This window comes from Artemia sp. Qi Xiang Cuo, chromosome 6 (genome assembly GCF_049724085.1).
Source record: "Artemia sp. Qi Xiang Cuo chromosome 6, ASM4972408v1, whole genome shotgun sequence".
NCBI lineage: Eukaryota > Metazoa > Arthropoda > Branchiopoda > Anostraca > Artemiidae > Artemia > Artemia sp. Qi Xiang Cuo.
The window spans coordinates 15,426,210-15,445,529 of NC_142799.1; the positions used below are offsets into that span (position 1 = coordinate 15,426,210).

A 19,320-nucleotide genomic window follows, 5' to 3' on the forward strand; every position below is an offset into this window, starting at 1 on the left:
CGAGGCAATTTTCTGTCACTTGGATGGGTTTCCTACATTTTTGACATGATTGGAGTGACTTTTTGCAATTGTTTTTGCTATGACCATGAGCTAAGCAAATTGCACATTGTAGGGGCTTAGGTTTATAGGACTTATGGCGAAGGGCCATACCATACAGAAAAGCTTCTCTTTGCAATTCGTTTTTGCATGCAATGAGCGCTGAGCGACTAGGTACAAGATTGCAATAGTTTTTCAAGGTGAGTCTTACTGCTCTCTTTGGATATATCAGAGTGCTTGAAGAATGAATTAATTCTGTTATTAGTCCCTTTCTCGGTATAATGTTATCAACGCAATAAACCAAGTATTTAAACAAGTTTTCCAATTACGTAGAAAGGACAAATATTCTGGTATCCTAAACGATTAGTTCCCTGGATCTTGAAAGGACTGAATCTGCGGCCTTGTGAGAGGTAAAATAAAGATCTATCAGACCGTCTTTTAGGAAAACTACTGCAAAAGTTAGTTATCTAGTAAAAATATAGGCTTTCTAATATCCATTAACCGATCTCTAGTAAAGGGTTGACCATTGGTTTTCTTGATGGTCAAAAATGTAATAGTATGGCTGATCTAAAGAGCTAGGTAGCGATTCAATTGGTTGGGAAACATCAGAGAGTGATATAATCTCAGGTTAAGGTTCTTCAGGGGGTGATTTAATTGTATCATTTTTTCTTTTCTTGCCAGGGGCTTCACCAGTACTTTTGGCTTGAAGGATGTTTAGGGCTTGTGTCCCTTTAAGAAGTGTGGGTTATATCGCCCGGGGATTGGGGGGGGGGTCGAGGGCGTGGGCTGGTGGAAGGCAGGAAAGATGAAAGTTCAATGTCTTTTTCAGGAGGTTCCTTTGTGGCAAACATGATCCATTTGTAACTAAAGGAATTGTCTCCGATTTATTTCACTGTTCAAGACTATAATTCAAAGGTATATGACTCTTTAATTTGTCAGTAATGCTGCACTGCCTTTGAATGAACTTCAAGAATCCCTGCCATGAAAACTATTTTTTCTGGACCTGACCAAGTTTAATAAATTCTTGATGGTTATCTACCATATAGACTGTTTTCTGTAATTAATAAATAAGTCCATGTCGTAAAAACTATTTTTACCATATCTGAACTGTCTTAATAATGAACTCATGAAAAACCAAACTAATAGACACTTGCCAGGAAACTTGCCAGAAGTTTCCTAGTCACCTACACAGCTGGTAGCATTTATGATTGAAAAAAATGACAAACTTATTTGCCAGAAGTTTTCTAGTTGCCAACATAGCTGGTAGGATTTATGATTGAAAAAAATGGTAAACTTATTTGCCAGAATTTTCCTAGTTGCCTACGTAGTTGGTAGCATTTATGATTGAAAAAAAAATGACAAACTTATTTGCCAGAAGTTTTCTAGTAGCCAACATAGCTGGTAGCATTTATGATTGAAAAAAAATTAGAAACTTATTTGCCAGAAGTTTTCGAGTAGCCAACATAGCCGGTAGCATTTATGATTGAAGAAAATGACAAACTTATTTGCCAGAAGTTTTCTAGTAGCCAACATAGCTCGTAGCATTTAGGATTGCAGAAAATGGTAAACTTATTTGCCAGAAGTTTCCTAGTCGCCTACATAGCTGGTAGCATTTATGATTGAAAAAAAAAATTACAAACTTATTTGCCAGAAGTTTTCTAGTAACCAACATAGCTGGTAGCATTTATGATTGAAAAAAATGAGAAACTTATTTGCCAGAAGTTTTCGAGTAGCCAACATAGCCGGTAGCATTTATAACTGAAGAAAATGACAAAATTATTTCCCAGAAGTTTCCTAGCAGTCTACACAGATGGTAGAATTTATGATTGAAAAAAAAAATATATGAGCTGTGAGAAACCGCAACTTGCCCCTAAAAAAAGAAACTTTTATTGTTTAAGTCAACTATGGTCTTCCATTATTTTGGAAGCTCTTCCCTTCTTGGCTTAAGCTCTTTCATCCTTTCTGTGCTGTAATATCAAGCCCAGTTCTTACCCAAAAATTCAACTTTTGCAGCCAAGTGCTTAAAAAGAAAAAAAAACAAAAAACAAATCTACAGTATATCTTTATCGAAATAAAAAAGGTACTGGTGCATTATACCTAACACAGCGCTATACACGAAAGAAGTCAAGTTTGGTTAATGCTAATGAAGTAAAATTAAATAAGATGAATATATAATAGTATAGAAATAAATTTGGGCTATATATTCGCTCATTAGGGGGGTGGGGGGTATAGCATAGCATATATTAAACATGTAACCTAACCTAACCTAGGTACCTTCCCCCCTTAAACCCCCAAAAACAACAGTTTATATATTGTAAGCACTGACAAATCACACTTTACAATCAATTTATGTAGTAAATACCCGTTTGACGGGTGTCCATGTCTGATTCCCTTGCACAGTCTGTAGCGCTGTATTAGGTACAATCACTGCATAACGATAATATAATCTATTATTTTTATACTGGGGGTATAATGCACCAGTACCATAAAAAATAACATTTAAAAAAAATTATAACATCCATGATAAGAGGGGAGTAGTTTACTCAGTATGTTACTACAAGCTGCATAATCAGGTCTGTCTCAAATTAGGGAGAATATTCCCCTCCCTCTTCTTTTCTTTATTTAAAATTCAAGTTTAATATTCATATTATATATTCATATTTATATATTAATTTTATATATATCATATTAATACTCATATCTTTTTAGAACAATAATAATATCTGAAAAAGTTCAGTCCTTCAAATCTTTATCATGGTTGGGGGGGGGGGGAGCTGATGATGGTATGGAATTAAAAGTTACATTTATATACAAATTGAATGCTTGCAGCACAATGCTTCAAAAAATAAAACACTAATTTAATAGTTTTCAGTATCAAAATGAAAGACAATTCTTCAAAAAGATTTACACAATTTCATTTGTCCAATTCTTAAAGAAATAAACTTTTACCAATAGGCTTTAATGTAACATTACTAATTAGCTTAAAGAAAAACATTTTACACAATACGCAAAGCTATATACAATTAAGAAAAGAGCATAAATGATCACAAGAAAAATATGTTTGAACAATTAACCTTTGGTATGACTTAACTATCTAGATCGTTATTTAATAGCTGAAGGATTGATTGAAAATTTTCTATAAACTGTAAAGCGTAGTTGCCACACTTATTTTAGGTTAGATAAGAGATTACCAAGATGCAGTATTTGTGTTTCAGTGTAAGAATGGTTTAATCCTTAACGTTTTTAAGAATTTTTACCAAATTAATAGTGACCTGCATAATTATGGAACTAGGCTAAGCGATGATAAGATAAGATAAGATTTATTGCAAAAAGCCTGTGGGCCATAGCAACACATAATACAATCTATAAACAAACACTCAGGAACAAAATACAACTTTAGATAGTAAAAATCAAAAAAGGAAAAAAGAAAAAGAACAACAAAACGACAAAAAAGAAACACACCAAGGTTCGACTTTTAACCAACAAACACCATATAATAAATTTAAATCATAAAAATAGTATCTGGCTATCCCCTCAAACATGATTCCCTATATTTAGTCCCTAAACGAAGAAACTTACACAACTGTTTAATAGCACATGCGTTCCTCTCAGCCATCCGCTCCCAAATTCTCTCCCAGCATTCTCTCCCAAACGCTCGTCTGAAACATTCATTCCGCAACTCAGACAGCTCTTCACACTTAGATACAAAATGAAATATGTTTTCATTCACCAATCCACACATTGGGCAAAAATAGGGGCCATCCGCCAGCCTAAACTTTCCCAAAAAATGTCTTTCTCTCATCTAGATACAAACTATCCCCTTATATCGACAACCGATTCTCCAGGTCCTTTTTTTTCAACAGAAGTTCAAGATAAATCTCCTCCTCCACCAGTATTTAATTTCGGAGTACAACGTCAAAGACATACATTGGTCCTTATGAGCTTGCCACTCTTGGATTTCTTGGTCATTTAGGGTTCGCTGGACTTCCTTCCATACTGACACGGTTTCATCCATAGGGCCTTTTCCTTCATTCCACATCTCTGAAAGTCCACAAAGGTCCAGTATTTTCTTAACCTGATTTGACCATGAATCACGTCTACCATCCTTCAAGGTCTCCAAATAAGCTGCCTTAAGAAGCCGAACTCTAGGTAGCCTAATTATCTTCTCCCAGAATTTTACCATTCTAACCAATCTAACACTCCTATATAGTTGTTGATTTGCGTCGTGGTACCAGGTCTTCATTTTCAAAGAAACACCTATGTCCATCAGTATGGAATGAGTTACCATTGAGAATTAGAGCGGCGGAACATGTACTTCAATTTAAACAGAATTTAAAAGATTATCTTTTGGGGAAATTTGTTAAGTTTTATTATGGCTGGCAGGTTGGGTAGGGGAGGAAGAGGAGTTGGAGAGGTAGGGGTGGGCTGGGAAGGTATGGGTGGGTGGGGGCTAAGGTAAGGTTGGAAGGGCATCGTGGGGGAGGGGATAGGGAGTTGAGTATAATGAGTGATGGAGACTGGATTTGTTATTATTATTTTTCGTTTATATTTTGTTTATCTATTATTATTTTTAATTCAGTTATTTATTTATTTTTCTATATTTTTTTTTATTAATTTGTTTATATATAGTTCAAGTTCAATATGGGTTTTAATTAAAAAAAAGTAAAAATAAATGAAATACACTTAACTCAATTCCTTGCGCATTGATGCACGTTTGGGCCCGTAATAATTGCGCACTCTGAATACAGCGTGGCCTCGTGTCCTCTCCAATTTCCACCCCGAACCGCCATCAAACAACAATAAATTTAACACAACTTCTCCTCCGCTCACACCCCTTGAAGTATCAAACTAAAATATAACAAATAATAATAATATCAAAAATTCTAAACATAATAATAATAAAATAAATCTAGTAAATAAATTTTTAATCTTTTAGATATTTTTTTACATTATTTTCAAAGGAGCCGAGAGACCTATATGCCTTCAGCTCTTGCGGAAGTGCATTCCACTCTCTAGCACACGCAATTCTAGGAGAAAATTCTGAACTAGCTGTCGGTGTCGGGGGTATATAAATGTCTGATGATGATCTTGTATATAAATTATGGATTTGGGATGTTAGTGTAAATAAGTATTTAAATCGTGATGGGAGTGTTCCTGAGAAATATTTGAAACAAAAAACGGTGCAAGATAGTCTGTAAAGTGATACCATTGACAGTATGTTCGGTGATGGGCCTAAAATTTGAAGAGCTTTGTTATGAAGTGAGTTTAGTCTCTGTAAATGTGTCTTGAAATTAGATTGACAAACTTTAGAACAATATTGAATGTGAGGCTTGATAACTGCAGTGTAAATCAGGATCAGTATTTTTTTAGGGAAATGGTGACTGAGCTTTCTCAAGATTCCAAGGCTCCTTGGAAGCTTCGTCTCGACAATTGCTAATTGGTGTCTGAACGAGATGTTTTCGTTGATTAAAACCCCTAGGTATCGAAAGTGTCCTTTTTCTGGTTTCTTGATAAGTCCATGAGATGTTTCAATACCAATCACATCAGGAGCCTGTGATTCTATACGTGAAAAAAAAATAAAACACTCGATTTGTCAATGTTGATGACTAGATGATTTGCGTCCATCCACAGGTACGTTTCTTCAAGAATGCCTTGTAGCTTTGTTTTGAGGGACTTGATGTTCAATTCTGATTTTGCCATAAGTGAATCATCCACAAATGCCGTTAGTTCGTCCTCGGCTTCTACTATAGACCCCGGCGTCTGGGTGACATAGTTTGCAGCAATAAGGGTTACGACTTGCAGGAGTCAGTACTTGCTGAAGATCATTTACGTGAACAAAAAACAATACCGGTCCTAATTTAGAGCCCTGTGGCACCCCGCAGTTAACTACGACATCATTTGTATGGTCATTTCCTGTGTAAATTCGATGATTTTTCAGGTAAGACTTAAACCAGTCTAGGACTTGGCCACCAACTTCAATATGATCCAGCTTTCCTAGTAGTATTTCGTGGTGCATGCTATCAAACGCTTTCTTAATCTCTAGAAGCACAGCTGCAGGTAAAGCACCCGAATCGAGGATTCTGTTTACGAATAAACTTAGTTAAGTAAGGGCGTCTTTGGTTGAATGGCCAGCCCTAAACCCGAATTGGCGGCTGTAAAAAAGCCTTTGGCCTCTAAATATTGGTAAAGCTGGTTTTTCATTGGCGTTTCAAAGACTTTCGAGGAAACTGATAAGATTCAGATTGATCTCCGGTTTTCTATGTCTGTATTACACCCACCTTTGTGAAGAAGTATTACTCTTGCCTTTTTTAATATTTCAGGAAAGAACTCTTTATCTAATAAAAGTTTCACATGGTAAGTAAGTGGCTCAGTAATGGTCATCACTACTGCTTTCAGTGCCTTTGTATGGACCGTGTCAAAACCAAAAGCAGAAGAGCCCTTCAAATTTCTAATTACTTACGAATAATTCGAGCTCACCTAGTGTTACAGGATTCACTGCCATTGATTTAATGTCCTTTGGACCAAGGTATTCTTTGTATGATTTAGCTGGTGTACCGACGGAATTTGCTGTGGTCTGGCCGATATTTGCGAAAAATGTACTCAGCGATACGGCAACTTGTGTAGGTTCGGTAATTTTTTCATCATTCACGACTAATTTCGCTGGTAAAGTTGAAGACTTAGTGGTTGGCCGTAGTACCGAGTTGAAAATTTGCCAAACTTTTCGACCATCCTTCCCACTTTTCGTCAGCTTTTGGTGCAGGTAGCCACGCATTGCTCTTCGTAACACAGTCCGAAGGACTCTCCTGTATTGCTCATACTCCTCTAGCTGCGCTAAGCTCGGAAAGCGTCTATACTCTCCCCAAAGGTGGTTTTTCTTATTCACACAGGCCAGAAGACCATCCGTCTTCCAGGGGCTAATTGGCTGGTCTTTTTATCGTTTATTAGTTCTCGGGTTTCTCACGCAACATCTACTGTACACATCCAAGGACGTCGAGTGAAATGACCCAAATGCTTCGTTTACATCTTGAATCTCCATTACGTTATCCCAGTTTAATAGCTCTAGTTCCTGTTTTAAATTCTTCAACTTTTCCTCTGTTAAACATATAATCGGTAACATGGGGTTGATTCGTGGCCTTATCTTAGCTAGTTCTAAAAGGGCGAGTGTTGCATGAATGAGAAAGTGGTCTGATGTGTCGCTGACGAGGACTGCCACCGACTCTGGGAACAAGGAGCTGAATATGTTGTCAATAAGTGAATGTGCACTCTCAGTAACCCGTGTCGGAATCGTAACAGCAGGGTATAGGCCTGAACCTGCCATATTATTTATCAAATCTGTTGCTTCGGCCGTTAGCGGAATACTGAGATTAATATTAAAATCTCCCACGAGAATAAGCTAATTTTTTTGACACGAGAATAAGCTCATTTTTTTGCTCACGTTGACCCTGACGGAGAACGATAAATTTCACCCACAATAACTTTTTTATTTGGGGACAGCCATACTTCTAGGAAAAATAACTCGAACATTCCTTCAATATTTCGTGTAAGGTCTTGCCTAGCTTGAACCGTGTGTGTGTCACGGATATATATAGCTATACCACCCCTTTTCATCTATTTTCTGTGAAGAAAATGGCTAGTGTAACCTGGAATATCCAAAAGGCTTTCGGTTTGTTGTGTAATAAATGTTTCACATAGGCCTATACAAACTGGTCTAAGCTCCCGACATGTTGATTCTAGATCAGAAAATGAGGAATACAGTCCTTGGTTGAAATACCGAAAACCGAGAATCGGAAGAGCTCCTAGTAATTACATTAGAAATTACATATTTACTTCCAGGAAAATTGTTATCATCAAACAAATGGAAATCATTTTCTTGACCAATTTCTTGATCAAAAATTGGCTTGAGATTTAAACAACACTATTCTAAATTCTTTAATCTATCTATATCGAAATCTCTGATACCTCTCGGGGATGAAGCTGAAGAAAGAGTCATCACTTACCAACTGCAATCAGCGGTCCGTCGTGAAAATTCCAGAAGAGCGAGGAGCCAAAATCAATGAACATACCCGATTGAACTTTTTTATGGAACACTGAAAGGAAGCAAAAACAAACTAGATACCTTGAATTTTTGAACATGAAAAAAGAGAAGAGAAAATTGAACAAAGATGAAACAAAAAAAAAGAAAAAAAAATTTTTGCTTTACATCCTTCTCTGCCATACAACTTAAAACAGAATTACTGTGCGGCTTCAACAATAATTCAAAAAACTTCGAAGGAAAATAATGGAGGTTGTCGGGAGATCTACGACGCGGGATTCGATTATAAGTTAGTTACAGGCGCTGAAAATATATTGTATTATATGGTGCAGACTAGGGACCCTTGATAAAGGTAAATTATTTCTTGTCCTCTATTACTCATTTAATTGCCCTGTAACGATGCAACAATGCAAGTAGATTTCTTAACTAGGTTAGAAAACATAAAATTCAATAATAACACACTATTCAGCTTCCAGTAGTTACAATTCATTTTGCAATATTTTTTTAAAAGTACAGTAAACATTCCTATCTCTTTCAGAAACTCCAATGATACTCAAGCTTTTTATTGTTGTTCAATATTTTTTTTTTTTTTTTTAGTACTTGTCAGCTAAAAGATAAACGTACCACTTCAAATACCTTTTAAATCTAATTTTAGATATGCTAATTACCACACTTGCAAATGCACTAAACCCTCCTCCGTAATGGTACCATATAATAGACCTAGTCTTTGCAAAACTCTGCTGATTTTATTGATTTACAGTATCTTTCATGCTTACATATCATCAATAATTTGTTCTTGAAGTCAAATAAAGCCAATCTTGAAATCTACGTTAAAGGCAGAGCAAGAGGCGTGTTTATCCTTTAGCTGGAGAAGTAATTGAAAACTTTGAAATCCCCCTCCCCCCTATTATTATCATTAAAAAATTGGCATTATTCTCAACTCTTCAAAATCGATAATTTCACTTTAGGCGTAAAACTCGGTCTGTCTATTCGTCACTTAAGAATTAGAAGTAGCTGAAATTAGAAGTATTTGAAATTTGAGAATCTGCAGTCAGAGGCGAATCTCCAGCATCTTTATTGAGGGGAGAGGGCAAGAGTGGTCCATATTTGGATAGTCAAAGGGCATGGGATGTATAAATTTTTTTTTCTCCACATGATTGGGGGACAATTGCCTCCCCCCCTGCCACCCCCATACGACGCCCCTGTCTACAGTAATTAGAAATACTCACTTAAAATGAGGACTTTAACTAGTGCAGGGGGCAAAATATGTATAAACATGTGGCATTTTAATAGTTTTGGTACAAAAAAGGTTTTTCTGTATTTTAAAGACTAGCAGAGGTCAGTAAAGCATATATTCGATAATACAAAAATCAACATGTGTCAAAGGCAAAAAAATTGAAGAAAAAAGAAATGTAAGAAGATTAATAATTATGATTTTTTTATAGCATTTTTAGCATTTATAGCATTTTTTTTTATAGTTAAACGAAGTCATCATGTTTTGTTGTCAGTTGAAAAAATGTGTTCTGCTCTTTTTTTCAGTTCAAAAGTTAGAGTAATTTTTGCTTTCAATTCAAGAAGAAGTTGAAAAGTCATATTTTACTCTCAAGCTTGTAAATTCAGGAAGAAGTAGGACGGATATAGGCATAAGTCACGCCTTATTTCACGTCCGTATTAAATCTTCCGTGTGTTCTTCCATGAAAAAGAAATGACGCTTGGATGATGATCAATGAGTTCTTCCTTAAGATTTGAAAGTCATGTATAGAAAGTCATATTTCTATAACATTTTGTTATTTTGATATCTCTATCTTTTAAAGCCGAGACAGATTTTCTGGCCAAAAAAAGGATAGAATATAGATATTATATCTCTCCAAAAATTTCACCTGAATGTGTACCAAATTTTACTTATCAGAGATTTTTATTCCAACTCACTTTTAAGCATTACTACAGCTAATGGATAATTATTGGAAAGAAAAAACTTCCTTTGTTTTTAGTTTTCTAAAATAACGGAATTTGGGTGGTAAAAATGGCTTTAAGGTAATATAACACGTTTGTTTAAATAAAATATACAAGTACATACAAAGATACAACATTCTACAGCCTCTCCTCATAAGGTTCAATGGGGGGGGGGGGGGAATGCAGGTATAAAAAAACACGCTAAAGAGGGAAATAAAATGACGGGCAGCCGCAGTTAAATTAAGCTTAGTTGAGTTAAGCCTGTACGAGCCTTATGCTGGAGTTATCTCCAAGCCAATCATTTCACCTAAACCTGGGAGAAGAGACGGGACAAACCCTTAATCTTCAAAACTAGAAATTTACTCCTAAAATGGAAACTGCAATTAGTTCTTTGAACAATATCCGTGAGAATGTCGTGTTTAAAATTTTACAAGGCCACATTCAGTCTGTATGAAAAATTCTTCTCTTTGCCCTTAAGACTAGAAGAGACCAGCACCACGTATAAATTCAGCTGAATATGTAAATACCAATAGAAAGCATAAATTCTGCTGAAAATAGGCATAAAATTTAGCAGTATAACACAAAGATACACAGGTACAAAAATCACTTAACAGATATGGATCTATTTGGTACACTAAAGTTTTTCACCGCCGGCCTTCCGGGGATTTTCTTAAGAGACAATTTCGATTTCTTTTTGATTTAATGGCAACCCTGTCGCTGTCCTCTCCCGGTTACCCGAATACAAATAAATCGTTCAAATCAAAGAATTGTCATATTAGCGCCTGGGTTTTAAATAAATATTTATCTACCAACTTTGTTGGTAGGCTAATAGGAAATTAAATAGCCTAGCTAGGCTAATTTCTCACTTACTTTCCTTCAGGATAAAAGACTAACTCCTTTTAATTATTTAATTTTCATCTTAGGCTAGTAGGCTATTCAAATAAAATTGGGTAAAATTCTATTTTGGCTATCTTAGAAAGGGGTTAAGTTAGGAAGATGAAACTTTCAGGGATGGCTCTACAGGCTAAAGTATTCCCCAGGAAGGTATTTTGAAGGGTAGATTTCTACCAAATCATATTATTGACTTACGCATAAAGTGAATATACCACTCAATGCCTTTTTTTATGCTGATTATGAATATAGTAATCATTTCTATCGGAAATGAATTTCAGCCCCCCCCCTTACATAGGCCGATTCAGGGTAAATACTTCTATAATCAAACCCGTAATGGGCATATATAGGGGGGGAGGGGGCTGTAATTAATTTGCAATAGAAATTTTTATTACATTTGTAATCAGCATAAAAAAAGGCATTGAATGGTGTATTAACTTTATTCCTAACTCAATAATATTATTTGGTAGAAATTTACCTTTTGAAGTACCTACCTCCACTCCTTCCTCTAGATGGTCCTGAAATTTGCCTACATGGTGGGTCTATACCTATTAAAAATTTGACAAAACAACATTTTACCTTAATTTTCAGTTATCAGTTTCTTTTTCTCTGGCTTTAGTTCTGAAAATGCAATTCCTGGCAAAAAGTTTGAATTGTGGCCCCTGATAAGGAGACATGTTAGGAAAACAATACTTACTTTAAAATATGTAGGCCTATAATGATCCTAGTTAACATATTATCCAAGGGGAGAACCTTTATCATCAAGTCTTTCCTCTTTTTTCCTTCTTTTTCCAAATTAGAAGAAAAAAAAAATAAAATTTTTGCCACACTCTCAACACAATGCATAAATCTTTGGAAATTGCTGTTATAAATTGTTTTTGTAGATAGCATTTTCCTGGTCATTGTTAATTCTGTTTTTTTTTTAATGATAGATAAAGCAGTGGTGAAAATACAAAATATAGATATACATACAGAGTATATACCCTCACCCCTCTAATGTGCAAATTTATAACAAAAATTGCATTCTGAACCTAAATATAACCAAATGAACTTTACCCCCATCCCTAAATATGTCCAAATCAGGGTATATATTTGCACATCAGGGGGTGGGGGCAAAATTTATTTATGATGTAAATAAAGGTTATATTTAGAATCTGTGCTCATTTTTAACATATAAACAAATAGGGGTTTGGTACACTTCATAATGCATTCCAAATTAATATTTTTCCAAATATACTGCTTTTGAAACCTTATCATCAAGTAAAATTGTGACCTAGTAGTGGCAAAATTGAAAAATGTTTGATGCTTCATGTCTTGCCACATTTGCAAAATTGAAAAATGTTTTATGCTTCATGTCTTGCCACACTATTGTTTTTTGAGATTTGACATCATATACAAATTCTCTCTTTACTTTTCATAGGAAAACATTTCTTCATATTATTTTGCAGATATCATCAAGTAACCTTATCATCAAGTAAAATTGTGACCTAGTAGTGGCAAAATTGAAAAATGTTTTATGCTTCATGTCTTGCCACATTTGCTCAGGTCAATTTTTTCTGCTAATTCAAGGTGCTTTTCTTTCCTAAAATATATCAGATCAAGATTAGATTCTCTTGTTTTAAAACTTTCCAAAGTGGAAATGAATACATGCTCTACATCTGTAAATAGGACAGAAATGGAATCATTGAAGAATAGAAAGATAGATATACAGTGGGTATAATTGCCTGAATGAAAAAGAAATAATTGAAAATGAAAATAAGACTTAGTGCTTTTTATAATGATATTCATACTATAACTAGATAAGTCAAATTGTTTGTAGCTTGGTCATGGAATTTGGTAGAGGGGGATCCACTCCAGGAATCATCTAATTTTTTTAGTTTATTTCCAGGATTGAATTGAAAGTCTAATTCCCTTATTTGTCATTGAAATGCCTAATAAGTGCTGCTAATGTCCTATTCCTTATGTTTTGGAATTGCATAGTAATAAATGTAGAATGCCTCCATTACCTCCACTTCCATCACCATAAATGCCTCTATAATACCATGCTTAATTCTTGCTATTTTGTTTTTCTACATATTTCTTTTAATCAGCTCCAATAAAAGAATTGAAATGAATCTGCTAAGATATATGACTGAAATTAGTTGCATTTCACAAAATGCCAGCACTACTTATGGGATATTTATCTCTGCATCAGGATGCTGTACAAAATGTCAGCTGAGAATAGAATAAAGTGAATTTAAACAAAATATGTAGTTTTTCTCACAATTAAGCAATTTGTATGCATGTGTCAGCAGTACCAACCCATTCTCTTTTTCTATTGTTATCAGTTTTATCATGCTGCATAAAGAGACGGAGCTTTGCTTGTGAAGGGAATTATAGACATAAAAACAATATTCAGTGTAACCCCCCTCCAGAAATGTATACCCCCATACCCTGATTTACACAAGAAACACTTGTGTAATTTTTATAGAATTTGTTTTTTGGCAAAGATTCAATGGGGAAGGATATTTTCAAATTCTAGGAGTCAATTTTCCTTTCAAATTGGCACCCCTTTCAGTTTTTAATTAATTTAAGGTTTCTGCTGCAATGATGCCAAGATTTGTTTAGATTTTCTAGTTATAATTTGTCAAGCAATGTCTAAAGGATAAAATAATAATTTTAACTTTATTTTTTGAATATTTTCAAATTTGAAATACAGTCACTATTTAAATGTGGGGAATATGCCACAGTATAATGTTACACAATCTTATCTTTACTTAGACAGTGCTATTGTACTGCCTATGATTTTTGTTTCAGCTTTTTGTGGCCTGCTGATATCAATGGTATTTATTAATATAAATCAGTGAACCCACAAGCAAATCAATTTAATAAAAATCATAAATAATATTTCAAATAATCCTGTATATTAAAAGTTTATTTCAACAAAACTCTCAGCTGCCATTCCTGGGAGACATCTGACAGTTTCTAAGTGGCCAAAGCATTCCTGTGCTGTTTCAAAATCACTTTTCTGTGAATAGGCAGCACAACAGCAGAACACACCTGGCACTTTGACAATAAATCACATCAGTCCAGTTTTCTTAAGAAAAAAATCACTTAGTGATAATTTATTGTGCCTCCTGACATTGCGCATCCCTAGGCCCAGGCCTAGTAGGCATATTGGTAAATTCAGGCCTGGTAGCAAATTTCACAAGACACTCTAATATCTTGCTTTGTAAATATGAGCCCATTAGCCAATATAAGCCTAGTGCAAGTGGCTTCAACTCTACTCTCTTTGGTACTTGCCTGTTAAATGAAATACACCTAAGAAGCAAAGTTAGATTAATCCTAATAAGATATACCAAAACATGATGATAATATAATACTGTATAAACAAAATGATGGAAATTATAGCAAAGAATTATGGAGAGCACTAGATCAGGTCACACAGAATGCATTATATTAAATACCTAATCATCTCTATATATTAAATATTTAATTAAAATACACATACATTGTAGTTTTTCTCATTCAGAATAAGCAAATCATAACCCATCCCAGAGAGGAAACTGGTTTCTGTCAGATCTTACACAGCATAATTCTTGAGTGTGTTTTATGTCTAACAGACAAGTACCCTCTTTTCTTCAAACTGATTTAATGGTTTATCACAATAATGGAAAATTTATAACATATACACAATTCAGGATAGCCTACATATTTTAGGATTGAGGGGGAGAGATAAACTAAATTAATGCAAATACAGGTTCAGTTATATTTAAAGTTATAAAACATTGATTTGAAAGGTATCTCTAGCCTATTTGAATTACTTGTAAATATTGGATAATTCACACGAATGACATAGGAACAAAATGAACACACAAACTGATGCCTTTTTTATGCTCTTTCTGAATATATTAATTGTTTTGGGAGCAAATTCAATTTAAATCTAACCTAACCTTTCTAATGTTTCCCAAATACACAGCCCATATTATATATTTTCCATGTGTTTATTGATTCATGATTTTGTCAATGTCAATTCGATTTACAGGTAAGCTGGTTTTAACAAGAGCAACACAAATAGAGGCATATAAGCTGTATCTAAAATAAGAGAAAAAGGTAAAATCTTGGAGGGTCTGTAATGGGCTTAAAATTGAATTTGCACCACAGACAATTATTATATTCAGAAAGAGCATAAAAAAGCATCAAGTGGCATATTCACTTTATTTGTAGATCATTTAAGTGAAATATTCACTATTTACCAAATTACCTTATCTTAATTAACTTACACTATTTTACACTTTAGTGCACAAATTAATATCCACATTGGATCTGCTGTGCTTAGTGCTAATGATGGAAAAATTTTGGTAAAGTTAACATCAATTGTCAGTAAATCTAGGCACTGTTCTGCACTTGGAAGTAAGAATCCTAAAATGACACTGCAAAATCCCCTCATTTAGAATTTTACCACCCACTTTAATGGAATCATTAGGGCTGTTCTTTTACTCATCTTTGTGCTAAAATCTTACATCTTTTGACAAAGAACACTTAAAAGTGAAATCTTAGCACTGAGATCTTATATCTTATAGTGTTCTTTTGCAAACGTCTTCATCATTCTGCTCTGATCAGCAGTCTAAGAACAATGATGAGTATATCATCAAAGTTTTTCTCATCATTGTTCTATATGGCAGATAGGTGTCCTTCACACTTTTTTCTGACATCAGGGAGCTGTAAGATCTTAGAACAAAGATGAGTTAAAAGAATGTAAACCTTTGTAGAAAGATGTGAGATCTTTGATGTAAGATCTTAGTGCATAAGAATGGCCCTATTGTTTAATAAACTAGATGGTATAAACCTAGGGTCAGGGAGGTAGCTACAGTATTTTTATTGGGGGGGGGGAGACGAAGTGCTATTGAAGTAGGTGCTATTCAAGCAGTAGTGAAGAAAAGTAACTATTTAACAAACATGCTACTTGGTGAATTTAAAAACATTACACAATACATAATAAACATACATTAAACAATCATACATGTTAAGTGTTGGTGCTTGGCTTTTACTATAATTAATTAAAAAACTTCTTCCACAAAATAAGTTTTTGAAAGAAAAGTAAAGAACTCCATTAAACAAAAATGAGCAAAATTAAAATCAAATAATCTACCAAGCGTGAAACTATCACAAGTCAGTATTGATGAATAAATGAAACCCAAAACGAACAAAAATTACAATAAATAACTGAGTCAAACTCAAAACTGGAAGAAATTAACATAAGTTGAGGTCAAAACCCCCTATGCCTTCCCCAGAACAAAATTTGCCAGAACAAAATTTGCACTTCACTAAAAAAATATAAATGTTTTTACTTTTATAACTTTAATAAATCAAACAATATTAACATTTTGATTACTAAATATCGGTATATGTATATTAAACTGACAATGCACATTCATTTGTATTTTTTCTCCTTTTTCCTTTGATATGAAGTGCCCTGATCTAAACAACAAAAAGAATACATTATACCCACATAAATCTTTACTATAAAAATGTCAAATCTTACATTCACTTTTGACTATTAAAAAGGGCACTAGGCCTTTCAGTCTCCAATCAAATGAGGCCTCTCTGAAACGACAATGCTGTCTATAAACACCTTATATGCCCCCAGTGCATAAACTACAACCCTTACCCTAAGGGCTGTAAGGGTGGTTGTCATCCTCTAAGACTGAATTTCCAGAACTTTCAACTATGTTAAACAAAATGGCTATCTCAAATTTTTGATTGGATTTGTTTGGGGAAAAGGTTGATGTGAGAGAGGCAGTGGTCTCCAATCACTTTCAACTATTAAAAATGACACTAGCCCTTTCAATTTTTAATCAAATGAGCCCCTTTGAAGTTTCTACGACAACACTTTCAATAAAAATCTTATATGCCCCCAGTTTATAACTTAAAACCCTTGCCCTGAGGGCTGAGGGGGTGTCATTCTCAAAGACCTAATGTACAGAACTTTCTACTACGTTGAACAAAATAGCTATCTGAAAATTTTGATTGGATGTATTTGGAGGAATGGTGGGCATGAGAGGGGGGTTAGTTACCCTCCAATCACTTTCGAATATTAAAAAGGACACTAGCCCTCTCAATTTCCACTCTATCTATAAAAACCTTATATGCCCCTAGGGCATAACTTACAACCTTTGCCCTTGGGGCTCTGGGGGGCTTGCCATCATTAAATACATAATTTCCAGAACTTCCAACAACAATGAACAAAATGGCTATCTCTGAACTTTAATTGAATGTTTTTGGAGAAATGGTGGGTGTGAGAGGGGGGTTGATTACTCTCCATTCACTTTCAACTGTTAAAAAGGGCAATTTCAATTTCCAATCAAATGAGCTCTTCTTGAAATTTTTACAACAACTTTCTATTGAGTTTCAAATCAAATGAGCCCTTTTTCAAGTTTCTACAACAAAGATTTCAATAAAAACCTTATATGCCCCCACGACATAACTTATAACCCATGCCGTGAAGACTGTGGGGGGAGTGTTCTGCTCAAAGGTATAATTTCCAGAACTTAAAACTACATTGAATAAAATGGCTATCTCAAAATTTTGATTGGACGTGTTTGGGGAAAAGGTAGGCATGAGAGGGGGGTTATTTGCCCTCCAATCACTTTTCGACTATTAAAAAGGGCACTAGCCCTTTGAATTTGAAAAACCTTATATGCCCCAGGGCATAACTTACAACACTTGCCCTGAGGGCTGTGGGGGAGTGTCCTCCTCAAAAACATAGTTTATGTGTGGAAATCAACTATGCTGAACAAAATGGCTATCTCAAAATTCTGATTGGATGTTTTTTTGGGAAATGGTGGGCAAGAAAGGGGCCTTAGTTGACTTCCAATCACTTTTGACTATTAAAAAGGGCACAAGCCACTCCAATTTCCAGTTGAATGAGCCCGTTTCAAAGTTTCTACAACAACTTCTTTGATACAAAATGCCCTGCACTAAAGGAAAAAATAATAAATTGTGCCAACATTGTTCTTATATGCCCCCAGGGCATAACTTTAAACCCTTGCCCTGAAGGTTTTGGGGGAGTGTCCTCCTCAAAAATATATTTTCTATCTGGAAATCATCTATGCTGAACAATATGGCTATCTCAAAATTTTGAGTGGATGTTTTTGGGAGAATGATGGGGGGGCTAGTTGCCCTCTAATCACTTTTGACTATTAAAAAGGGCACTAGACATTCCAATTCCCAATCAAATGAGCCCTTTTCGAAGTTTCTATGACAACTCCTTTGATATGAAGTGCCCTGGTATGGAAAAAATAAATAATACATTGTGCCAACATTAGCCAGCTTTACTTAGGCAGCGCAATTGTGCTGCCTATGATTGTCGGCAATGAGCTGCTGAACATGACAGTAGTATACTGTAAACAAGCTTTAAGGTGGGCAAAGGTGAATGTGTACTTAGTCTATATTATTGCTTAAGACACCAAATTGATGGTAACACCATAGGAGATACACTTTTCTAAAATTAAATGAAAATCAACAATTCTTTTTAACTGAAAGGATGGAGCATCATAAAACCTTAAAATGAACAAAATTTGTTCTCTAGGATATATGAGGAGGCCCACCCCTTCCTCAATCTCACTCTTTATGCTAAATGACTAAATTGCACACCTTACAGCCCTTTTCTTAGAGACTATAGAGGGTCTTGTCATCCCCAAGGCATATTTATTAGACCTTTCAATTATGGTGGATCAGATGGTTATCTGACAATTTCGTTTGGATGTCTTTAGGGAAAAAAGGGTGTGGTAGTGGCCTGTAGGAAGTTGTAGCTGATGGATCTCCAAAATACCATGCACAGGGCCTACCTAAGGGGACTATACAACCTGTACACCTCTATTCAACCAGAATAGGAGGATATCACTGCAGCTACAGACCAAAGGGATGATTTGTTGCCCCTCTTTGGTGGTTCAGGAGGCACAGGGGGGACTAAGGGCTATGGAGGGGATGCTAACTGCCCTCTAATCTTCTAAACCTATTGTTTGACGCATTCACATCTGGAACAAAAAGAAGAAGGACAAATAATCATGCATCCGTGACCTTTCTTCTGGGGAAGATACAAAATTCAACATTTTATAGATAAGGGCTTGAAACCTCTATGGCAGGGTTCTCAGATATGCTGAATCTAATGGTGTGATTTCATTTAGATTGCTTGACTTTTTGGTGGCATTTTCAGCATGCTAGTTTTATACTCCTTTTTGTGGATAAAGTCATATTTGTGACAATCAAAACCCCTTCCCCTGTCTCCTGATTGTCCCATATATAGCCTTAGAATATATAGGCTATGAAACTAAAAAAATGACTTCGAAACAATAATATTCTTATTTTACAGTATGCACTGTATTTATATTAGTCATTATTATTCATCATAGTCACGCAGGCTAAAC

General features: G+C 35.0%; 1 long non-coding RNA gene across 1 annotated transcript in view; it reads right to left on the reverse strand.

Moving 5' to 3' along the window:
- LOC148950908 (uncharacterized) overlaps window positions 1-19,320 on the reverse strand; it is a 52,518-nt gene that overhangs the window by 14,332 nt on the left and 18,866 nt on the right. The window contains exon 3 of the long non-coding RNA XR_016141883.1: window positions 8,034-8,123. This is a non-coding gene — a long non-coding RNA (uncharacterized LOC148950908). The remainder of the gene's footprint in view (window positions 1-8,033; window positions 8,124-19,320) is intronic.